Raw genomic sequence first — 12,477 nt, forward strand, 5'->3', positions numbered from 1 at the left:
ATCAACATTTAGCTACATCAAATCATAAAAAATTAACATTAAGTCATAAAAAATCAACATTTAAAGAAATGCTCTTGTTCTATAATAAGTTTGGATAAAATCAGCTTTCCAACAAGTATAAGATTACTTAAATCTGAGTTGTAATGGCAAAGTTATGCTTTAGTCAAACTTATTTTAAAGTGCGTGAATGCTGTTAAAATCGCTTGAGTGAAAATAATTTTGTGGATATCAAAACAAAAGATTATTTTACCGGACTTATGGTTTTTAGCAATATTTTAACATGATATGATTTATAAAATTTTCATAATTGAGAAAACCCCTAACATTTAAAAGTTGAAAATCACCACTATAACTTAAATCCAGTTTTTGTTCTTGGACTTCAGGGTTCACTTTTTATCCTATTGGATTTTTATTTTTAAATTATTTTCATTGGATTTAAACTGGAGGTATTTGCTTATTTATGAATAATATCTTAAGTAAATGAAATAACAAAAAATAACATTATTAATATATGCATAGCCTAGGCGACGCCTTGACAACTATGAACCCATGTATAAGCTAGTTAGTCACTCAAAGTTGAAAAATGAAGACCATACACATAAAGGCATTCACATGCTATGCGATTCATGTATTAAATTATTAATATATGCACAAATTTAACAAGGCTATTGATGTAGGACAGCCAAGGGTTTCAACATTCTAGAGCTGAACTACAGGGAAGAGGTAGTGTGAAAAATGGTTAGAGCAGACTAGGGATCTAAGAAATAGAATATTTCAGAGAAGGAGATGGGATGAAGTACCATTATACAGCTGTTAAGAATACCCATTAATGATAGCTTGACAAAAAGGAACACAATAAAAGGGAATATCCAATGCACAAGGCTTCCGCAACTGCAGGTCTGGGGAAGGTCATAATGTACACATCCTTACCCCCTTTTTGCAGAGAGGCTATTTCCTGACTCGAATCCACGACCACTAGGTCACAAAAAGGGGGCACAATGTGAAGAAATAAAGATAAGAGAAACTAGTGGAACATGTGAAAAGACTAAAATCATCAAGAATTTCATATTTGGAGATTTTTCCAATGAAAACTCAAATTCATTCCATGATCAAAAAGCAAGTGAACGCCATAAATCCATATTTAGAGAAACTTGACCCTAACCTTAGTTCCTTCCTTACAACTCAGCCTTTTCCCAACTAAATGGGGTTGACTACATGGATCCAAGGTTAAAGAAGCCTTAAGAAAGAGGACTATGAAACTCAAATTTAAGTACGACTCCACAACTATAGCTTCCAAGTAATCTAGAACTCCTAGTATGACTCAGAAATAGGAACTTGCCAAAGAATAGTAAAACCAGATTTATATAGATCACACTATCAGATGTCCTAAAGTAGAGTAACTTAACCCATATCCAAATAATCCCAAAATATAAAGATAAAAGCTATAACTTTAACCCCATAGAAATACAAGTATGGTTTTAAGTATCGGTGCGTATCGTGCCGTATCGGCCGATACGTATCCGTATCGGTAGGCATCGGCACGATACATACCGATACGTATCATGAAAATTTTAAAACCCTTATGTATCGATACGTATCCTACGATACGCACCGATACGCACCGATACACCACCGATACGCACCGATACTCACCGATACGTACCGATACTCTATGAAAAATTCAAAATTGAAGTGAAATGTATGTTTCGGTATGTATCGATACGTATCGATACGTATCGGTGCGTATCGGTATGTATCGACCGATACACACCGATACGTACCGATACGGTCATAAAATGGCCAAAATGGGTAATTTTTTAGAAAAACATAATTTTTTGAGGTGTTTTTGTTCCAAAGTTGCTGCCAACCATTTTTCTCTCTAACTAAAGTGGAAATCAAGGTTGGGAACAAGGATTTTACATTTATGGGACAATTACAAACCTTGGATTCTTAGTGCGATACTCTCAATTTACTGTTTATGCATAATACATGTTATATATAACTTTTTTTAACTATTTTTTTATGCAAATGTGTATAAAAAAGTGTTTCCTATCCATTTATGTGCGTATCTTTAGCGTATCTTAGCGTATCTCCGATACGATACGATTCCCTCCGATACGTATCTTAATTTTGGCCGACCGATACGACGACCGATACCGATACTTTAATCCTTGGTTGCAACCTTCAACAATGAGCTCTCGACTGCATACTTTTGGTATGCTTACCTTTGCAGGACAGTTGCACTATTATTTCTACCGAAGATTGACAAGATTTTCATCAGAAAGCAATGGTTAAGTTTAGGACTTGGGGTATTTGGGTAAAAGATGAAAAAGGAGTTAAAATAATCTTCCATTATCATCTTTTAGTTAGAGGGTAAAATGGTCTTTTGAGTTTTAAAACTAACAGCAAACAAACACCGTCAGGTGTAGGGGAGGGGGCGTAATTCATTCAAACCCTTCGATCCATGTGTAATTTCGACAAACTATAGAGGAGGGGGACATAATTTTCCCTTCTTTTAATTATTGGAAAGCAACTACTAAACATTGTTGCTATCATCATCTATGAAAATTTCCTACTTCATTTCATCTTTTCCAATAAATTTATTGTAAAGTGGTAGGAAGAGTTAAAAACGGTGCAAGCCCTATGTAGAAGCCAAACAAAGAATTCACGAGGAAACAATAAAGGGTCACTATATAATTATAGATTGATGCAAGACCCACTCCTAAGCTAAACAGGGACCCACGAAGAGATCATTGGATTATATTTAGGGAAATTTATCGCGCCACCCCCTGGAGAATGCTACAATGATAATACCACCCCCTCTGTTTCACCAAATTATTCTCAGACCTCTTACTGTTAGTCACTGTTAATGAATATACCTTACATGCTGATTTCATTTATTATTTTTTTATAAAATACCAAAATACCCTTACTACATCAGCAAGCATGTGGTACCTATATCCTCACACTTGTGAGTAATAAAAAAAAGTCTAAAACGAAGTACTCACCATCTCACCGACCACTAAGCACCACAGGAATAACAATAATTTCACGGAACTGTGTTTGGACTGGAAAAATCTCCGAAATTTAAAAGCTGTTGGGGGCCACCGTCGGATTCCGATGGAATTTCAGCCAAATTTCAAATGATAAAACGTTGACTATACTCTCGAACGAAAACCTTAGTTTGACTTCTTTCATCATATCTCCCTCTCTCTCTATCTCTCTATTCTGAAAGAACTCAGAAGATTGTTTTTCTACCTTTCTGCCGCTGCTGTGAGAGATCATGTGTATTTGTGTGTAGAGAGAGAAAAAGAGAGAGATGGTGAAACCCTGTACTTCAGTTCCAATTTTAATCTCTTCTCTGTTCTGTCTTCTCTTCTTCCTTCTCGCTGCAAGCATATCACCTGGAACAACCCTTAGACACTCCAATTCCAAGACCACCTGGACCATCTCCCAACAATACTCTCTCTCTGGTTTCATCACCATCACCTCAACAAATCCACCTTCCTTCACACTGCAATTTCCTATTACAGCATTCCAGTCTGGAAAGCCGATGGCAATTTCGGCACCGTCAACTCAGATGGGTCCTTTCAATTCCTTCAAAACGGCAATCTCCATATCCTCTATGGCATTGGCAGCGTCATTTCGGAATCCTGCACCGCCAATTACGGCGTTGCTACTGTGACACTGGATGATTCAAGTAATCTCTCCTTGAAGAACGACTCTATTTCTGTTTGGCCCACTTTTCGATGCCACATTTTCAGTCCAGACACAAACACAAAAACCTGCCATCAAGACCTCTCAGCCAAGCTATTCGAAGGCGTGAATGAGGAGGCCTACTGGAAAAAACTCGACCACAACCGGTGCTGCCTATACTAGCCGTGTGGCTATTTGTGGCACATGCTAGGTCCGAGCCGCAGGTGCCGACGGATGCTCCGGTGTCTACGTTGGATGATTTGGACAACACGACCGAGTCATAATCCAACTCCCGATCACTCTCACCCTCTCTCATCGCCCACTGAACAAATGAGATCGTATTTGTTCAGATTCTTAAGATTGCAAGTAAATCTGTCTCTCTCTCTCTACCCCATCCCCATGTATTTGTTCCTCATAATTATGGTTATTCCCTGGTTAGATTCTTGTTTTATTGTTTGTCCAATAATTAAAAAGGGAAAATTTGGAAATTCTTTCTTCATCGGCGATTTGATTTATATCTTGATTCAGAGCTATTCGAAGGCATGAATGAGGGGTCCGGTAAAAACCATGACCACAACCGATGCTGCCTGTACCAGCCGTGTGGCTATTTGTGGCACACTCTAGGTCGATGCTGCAGGTGCCAACAAACTCTTTTTAGTGAAAATGGTATAATGGTCATTTTATCTCTTGACTTAATCATGACTTACGGCAAGGGGTCTGAGTATAATTTGGTGAAACAGAGAGGGTAGTCTTATCATTGTGGCATTCTCCTGGGGGTGGCGCGGTAAATTTCCCTTATATTTATTACTAATTACTAATTACTAATCTACTTAATATTATATCAAGAAAGGTGAAAAGGGGGTAGAAGGTTGAACTTTTAATCCTTCCTAGGTTTACATTAGAGTCCAACACTCTAACTGCCTACTAGTCTGCGGCTAAGCTAGTCTGTTTCATAAGAAGTAATAAAAGAAAGAATGTTTTTTCGATTTATTTACATTGTCATAAATTCGAAATTGAGTAGAAAATTATCTTTTTTTTATTCTTTCGTTTCATACACATTTTTATACATAGATTAGATGAGCCGAATTGATCAAAATCAGGATTGTCATTGATCGATTGATCTCAATTCTTGACATGCTACCTGCAAAATTCTAATTTTTATTTTTCCAAAGGAAGCAAGATTCTATCACATAATGCTATTATGTAGACCCTTCTTCATTTATCATTTTATGCTAAAGACCCAAAATCTTGAAGAGAAAAAATGTATGAGGCTACTTTTTTTTTTTTTTTTTTACTAATGATGGATATCCAGGTCTTTGGCTTGACTAGTCCTGTGGGCCCATACTGACTCCACAACTGCATGGATCGAGTCATTCAACTTTCACTGAAAACAATAAAGAGCATTAAACACCCACTAACCAGGGCATGAAGCCATAAGTAACATACAAATAAATGACGTGAGAATCAACTATAATATGTAATTATGTATATAGCAAACAGCCACTTTAAACTATAAAACCCCTCTCAAGAAAGCTTGATTTCTGTCTCTTTGTCTCTGGAACCTTTCGTTTAGACCATTAAATAGCGAATGATTGCTCACTTAGCTTTCTTGGGCACCTTATTGTATATTATTATGGTATGTTTTCTGTTACCTTGAAGAATTCAAGATGGTCTATTCCCCTATAAAGATTAAGGATTGTAGGTGGTCCTTGCTTCCTTGGATACTTTTTGAGCAACCCCAACTGATCACTTGGTGGGACCCCTATGCCTGAAGGGAAAAAGAGCAGGATGGCCCCACCAAAGAGGGCCCACCCTAAATGGATGTTGTCATGATTAACTTATGATGACTTCTAAATCCTAGGATTGTTTTGGCTCCTTCTGTTTCTAACAACAGAGTGATTCAATATGGGATACCAAGAAGGGGTAGGATTTGTTAAAAAACATATGTAAAGGTGATCTGCCTAATGGCTGTAACTTTGGAGTTTCATGTTTGTCAAAGGAAGTAGTTGGGGAATGATATTCAATCAATCTCACTATAATAAATTACTAGATAAGCTACAGATTAAGGACTTAGATAGCTACTTGTAGCATATGTATATACAAAAATGTATGAATAGAAGAGTTCTGTAAAATACTGGATTTTTTTTTTTTTACTTTAGTCCAGAAATAATAATTGAAAAGTGATTAAGATAGTTATAGATTAGTATAGCTTAATTTTTAGTAGTTATGATCAATTATAACCCAAATGATTAAGTCTATAAATAATAAATTAAAAAATATTAAAATTTACCTGTTTATTTCAATAATTAAAGATAGAATTGGGCTGATTTTTAATTATTTTAAACCAACATCAAAATAAAAATCGATCGATATTTATATTATTTTTTAAATCCAAACCGGTAAGGATTCAGTCGGTCTGGGTCCGGTTTTGGTTTTTCGATCAATCCTATCAGATCGGGAAAATTTGAAACCTCTAATTCACACCCTCGGACTAGTTTTTTTTTTTTCTTTCCCCCTTGTTCTTTTGAATATAACAATTAGTAAGCAATGTTATCAAAGATCAACTACTAAGAATGTTTCCACAAAAAAAGCTATTGAGAATGTTTCCATTGGAACCTTCGTATATAGTGATGAATACTAATATTGGGATGAATCGCCCAACATCACCCGGCAAAGAGATCTACATAATCAAGAAATCTTTCATATAGTAGATTAATGATTAATCACCTCAATGAAAATTTTAACTAATATAAGTTAGGTTTTTATTTTTTTATTTTATCTTTCTATAAAACGTCGTCTTTAATTAGGATGGTGGTGCATTACTGATTTAATTAACCATAAAAAAAATAAAGGAAATTTTTTTCTCTTAGAAGATAGAATATATAATACTTTAAAGAACGAACATCTTATATTATGGAAAGAGGAATCGAAGGAAGGAAACAAGACAAACCGAAATAATTAAAAAAAAAAATAATAATATCAATGTCAACGATTACTAGATGATAAACCTCAAATATAAAAAAATGAAATAATTAAATTATTAAAGCAACCATGATCAGTAGGGATAAGGTTTGGTACTTTGATAGTGGCCCTTGACATCCAATATAATTCAAATAAAAAGTCCATGAAAGCGTGTTATATGGAAGAAGCTTGGAAGGAACTAGAGAAGTGATCAAAGAGGGGTTCAATCCTAGGTCCGTGCTGGGACAAGCAATAGACTTTACAAAGTCTAGGCAAGCATGATTATATGTTTGGTTTTCAAGTCTCCAAGGATCATGGATAGAGGCACCAGAATCAGATTGGTATGGTTGATATTGATACAGTCCCATGCTAGATTCATTTTATAAAAATCAGAAAAGGTAAATATAAAAAAATCAATCCTAAAATGATGCAAAAAAGAATAGAAAAACAAAAATAAATAATGTACACAGATTTACGAGGTTCAATAACATTGCCTACGTCCTCCATGAGATGAGATCTTTGCTTCACTATCAATGGAGAATAGGGTTACAACACTGGCCCTCACACATCTCTCAAATTGCTTACAGAGAAAGAGAATCTCGCTACAATTATATAACGAAAAACCTTAATAGTAGAAAGTACAAAATTGCCTTTAGTGAACAAGTCTCAAATAAAAAATTTGAGTAGGACTCCTGCTATGTAGGGGGGCATCTTGTCGTTCTGTTGGAGGGTCTGCATCAATACTCCCTAGATTAAATTACAATCGGATACAAGACACCGTACACTAACAGTAAAAGAGTTACCAAATCAAACTAAAACTAAACTTCGACTTAACAGTTTGGTTTATTTGATTCAGTATCCAATTGAATATAACCAAACCCAACCGATAGACAGTCACCTAAATTTTGAAATCAAGTGGACCTAACTAGTAGAGAGAGAGAGAGAACTCTCTAATGTAAATATAAGTGGGCCATTGTGTTGAAAGAGAGAGACTGCTAACATGTCAATTGACAGAGTATAGACATAGGTGGGCCGTTGTGTTGGCATCTTCTCTTGGGAATATCAATAGATAGAGAAAGAAAAAAAAGTATGAATTTGAGATAGGCCCATATGAAACAAGCATGTGATGGAAGCCAAAAATCACTAGGTTTTGAAAGACTTGGTTCCATTCAATTATTTTCTCCTCCCAATTTTAAGCCTTGTGTTCTTCTTTTGTTAGTTGAGAAGAAGATTGAATACAAAGTGGGCTAATACAAAGCATGGAAATTTGATTCCAAATTACAAAAAACCAACTTAAATTGACCATCCAACAACAAACCCAAAAGTAGTTAAATTGGGTCTTTATAGAGAAGATATGGAATACCCACTCCTCTAAAAGATAAATTAATGAAAGGGCCTCACTCACATGAGTTGTCTCTTTCTCACGCTTGTCTCGAGATGGGTGTTAGGAGAGATACCCTCTAGTGGCCCAATCTGATACTGATTTGACATTACAGAGCAGGAAAGTCATGTGTGAGGATTGTGGAAGGTGACCTTCTCAAGGGCCCTCCTCATCCAAGTTAGTGCCTTTACATATCATTTGGGTTGGAGTGCACCAAGAAAAGGTCTCTTCCACTTTTAACTGTTCTGTTTCCTTCACAAAGTACAAATACACAGAAAGTGAGAAAGAGAAAAAGGGCTGAACTGATCTGAACCTGTGAAAGTGTCAATTGGGTTGAGGAGGAGAGAAAAAGGACCCAAGCATTTGGGAGAGGGGTGGGTCTCCCACTCCCACCTATTGCTGTCTCCACGAGTTGGTGGGTGACAGTGGCTACATCACTTATTAATGAATCTCTCTCTCTCTCTCCCTCTGTCTCTACCACTGTTGCAATGTAGGCGTCAAACGCTTAATGAAAGTGTTTTTAAGGTTAATGGAACACGCTTCCTGATCTCCACGGTGGAGACTTTTAGAGGTTATAAGGTTTGGTAGTGCTGAAACAATTGACCATTAATGCAGGTTTGTCATCAATAATAGGATAAAGGTCGGCATACGGCCATGGTTTATGTAAAATTATGAGTTGCCACTGAAATTCCTCTCTCCCTTTATGCATATATGATCCGTTTTTCATGTGGGTACTCTCCTTCTGGATCATCCCGCAACTTATGGACAACGTGAGATCCTAAGGAGGGTGTACGCACATGAAGAGATGACCCTGACTATAAGTTGATCCCTCTTCCTATAACAACAGATGTTTTTGTCATGTTGCAAAGCTTTCACTTGACGGAGAATGTTTGGTCTTGAGTCTTGACGCATTTAGAGAGCCATTACATTGGTATAAGCTTAATATTAAATTTGTACAAGACGGAGATGCTGGGCAATGGATTATGGGTTTTGGTGGGTTATCATAAGGGAAAGTGTTCTTTGGTCGGGAGCATGGCTTACGCTAATGCCCCTTGTGTCTTATCTCTTTCCTCCTCTAACAGGGGCAAAGATATCGAGAGAGAAACACATGAGAGCACCACGCTCCAATGCTCCCAAACAGAAAATATTTCCCTTTACTCATATCATACAGTTTTGTTTGATTACAAGGGGAATGCAAATTTTTAATGTAAAGTGGATTTTTTTTCCCAAAAAAAATAAATTTAGATGTTTGATTGCAAGGGAAATATATTTTACATGTGAAAAAAATTTCACTTAACCATTAAAATTTCCCTTTTTTATTTCCCCACCAAAATAGGAAGAAAAAAAAAAACCCTACTCTCATGATCTCTCTCTCTCTCTCTCTCATGCAACTCAATTGAGTTTATTTTGATCAAAAGACTTTTGGAATGGGTCTTCCAGTCATTATCACTTGTGATCTATTACTGTTTTCTTTGTGATCATCTTTTGTAACATTTTAAATATTTATTTATGCTGCATTCATTTCATATATATAATTAAATGGTTTATTTTGGTTAGTGATAGGACATAGTATCTGATGACATTTGGTTTGATTTGGTACATACCTTGAATGACCTGATTTACATAACCAATATAAATTGTGAGGAGCTGGGTGGGTTATGGATTGAAAAATACTCCTCCCCTCCCCCCCCCTCAAAATCTCTTTTGAAAGGTTTGGTTGGATTATTAGTTTTTTAAAATTTTACATCAATTTTACATCCAACCAAACAACTATGATAAATTAATTTCACTTCACTTCTGTTGCAACCAAACGACTCAAAAGAGAAAAAAAAATCGCTTCACTTCACTTCCCATCCCATTTCCCTTGTAACCAAACCCAGCCCAGCTGAAGTGAGCTTAAAGCCCAATCAATCAGTGAGAATTTAGGGGCCGAGGCCCACATCATATCTAAGGAAAGCCCAACTCAACTATAAAAAGGTATTCTAGCAAGAGACAAAGAGTTGAAAATTCTCGATAAGGTCATTCCCGACAAAGCCGCAAATCCACTTTTGAACCCACTGTGGTCTCCATAGCCCTAATTTAGCCCAATTCCACTTCTGAAACCATTGGAGAATTCATAGGCCCAATTTACTGAGGTCATTCCCAACAAAGTTTTCTCTCACCGCTTAGTGAAGGAGGAGATGGTCTTGATGTGTCCCCTTCTCTCCCATATATCTCCCCTTTATTGCACGGCATCGATGAATCATGGTGAATGATTCTTTCTTGCCCTTAGCCAGTGTTTTGAAAACTGGAATCAGAATTTGAGTCGGTTGATTTTGGTCGATTCCATTCCAAATTCTAGGGTTAAGGCAACTTTGGACCAATTCTTCGATCCAATGAGAATCAACTGGATTGGTTCTAAGATTTTAAACCCTAACCCTATCTGCTCTTTCTCCACCCTTCCCACTAATAAAATTTCCTTCTCGATATAAAACCAAACAATATCATATGGAAAAATATACATAAACTGGATACAACTTCTAGCACAATTGGTGGCCTTTTATTTTTATTTATTTATTTATTTATTTATTTATTTTTTTTTTCAGATAAGGTTGCATGAGGCATTCAATGCAAAGGTGGATGTATGGGGGCATGCTACATGGTTACCTTGTGACCAGGGACTCTTGATATGCTTTCTCTTGCGGTTCTCGCATCTCATTCATGATGATTCATTCTCACATGGTGGGTTTTTCTTTTATCTTCTTGGGTTGGGGATCCTTATCTGGTTGCATGGCCATTGCATCAATGCGATGACCAATTAGAAGAGGTGCACAAGCAAGGAATGTACGATGAGGTAAAATTATTTTATGCAAATTAGATGGGCAGACATTTTTCCACATTCTTTCATTACTTTGATACTCTTTCTCTTTCTTAGCCATGTAGGCTTCCCATTTATGAAAGCGATTTTTGCACCCTATCCTATAATTTAAAATATATATATATATATATGTGTATATGTAAGTTGATTATTCATAATAAATAAAAAAATTTATATTTATCATATGATCAAATTTTCCAAAACGCCTTTGGAAAATTCTTTTCTAATGACCACCATGTCCCTCCTAGAGTGACATCCTTATGTTTGAATGTAGAGACCACTCTCAAACAGAAACTTACTATTCAATTGCTGAAAAATCACACCTTGAAAATATGTAAAGCAGGTAACTTGCATCACCCCTAAATCCTAATGCATTGGTTGTGGTATCACTATATCTGATGAAGCATAGGTATGGCATTTATTTACTTGATATGTCCTAGCTCAGAACTGAATCACCTACCCATACAAAGACATACGATTAATCGATGAAATGTCCCTCCACGGCTCCATGTGTACCCTTAATGGCAGCATTTAGGGGGTGTTTGGTTCGGTAAATCTTTGGGATGATATTCTTTAGAATGATAATTCTTAATTTTTGGAGTTGTTTGATTCCACTAGGATGAACCTCATAAGTGAGCATTCTACTTCCCATGAATGACCATATTACAAAGGGTGTGTTTCAAATCTGAGTTTACCTCAACACTTAAACTCAGATTTGAGCAACCTTTTTACCACCTAGTATAAAAGGAGAAAGTGAAAATACGTTCTCTACGGAAGCCAATATCTCAATCCGCGAGAAACATATACTAACCTTAAGGCAACCAAACGATTTTTCAGAAAAAAACATAATTCAAAAGAATGTCCATCAAAAGATTGACATTCATATCCGATACATACACCATTTGATTTACCAAACCAAACACCCCATAAAGGACTCATTTATGAACGCAGAATGACACATTTCATCACATAACCGTGTATGTGTATGTAATACGTGACCTACATTTGATTAGGACTTGGAGAATCGGGCTGCATTTTCAGAAACCCGGGTCTAATCTGCAAGCGCTTATCCCAGCCCGGCCCAATTTCAAGCTGGGAAATACCGACCCTGATCCGGTCCTGTCGGGCTAAGTCAAAGCCATCCTCGATCCAGAAAAATTGAAAAAGGAGGGAAGTCGGCGTCCTTCCCTTAACGGCTCGACCGGTTTCCGGGCTGCAGGTTTATTGTCGGCCTACTGGTACACGTAAGCCCATTAAGATTTGACTTTATAAAACGTGTTATTTTCCCGCCAGCATATGAATTTGTTGCGGAAGGCACGACGTGTGACGTCAGACTTTCGAGGACCCACATTGTGTTGGTTTTCTTTTCACGTCTCGACGTTCAAACACATTCTAACCCCAAATTACCCCTGTACTTGCAATATTATCGCTAATTGGTACAAAACCTTTCTTAGCAAGGTCGCGTTTGGCATAAAGGCATCTGCACTATAAGCACTTGTACAAGTGTTTGCTTTTGAAGAACATTTTTATGAGAAAAAGAAATCATTTAGTAATAAATAAAGAGAGAGGGAGAAAAAAAAAA

The sequence above is a fragment of the Macadamia integrifolia genome, chromosome 8, assembly GCF_013358625.1.
Source record: "Macadamia integrifolia cultivar HAES 741 chromosome 8, SCU_Mint_v3, whole genome shotgun sequence".
In the NCBI taxonomy this organism is placed as follows: domain Eukaryota; kingdom Viridiplantae; phylum Streptophyta; class Magnoliopsida; order Proteales; family Proteaceae; genus Macadamia; species Macadamia integrifolia.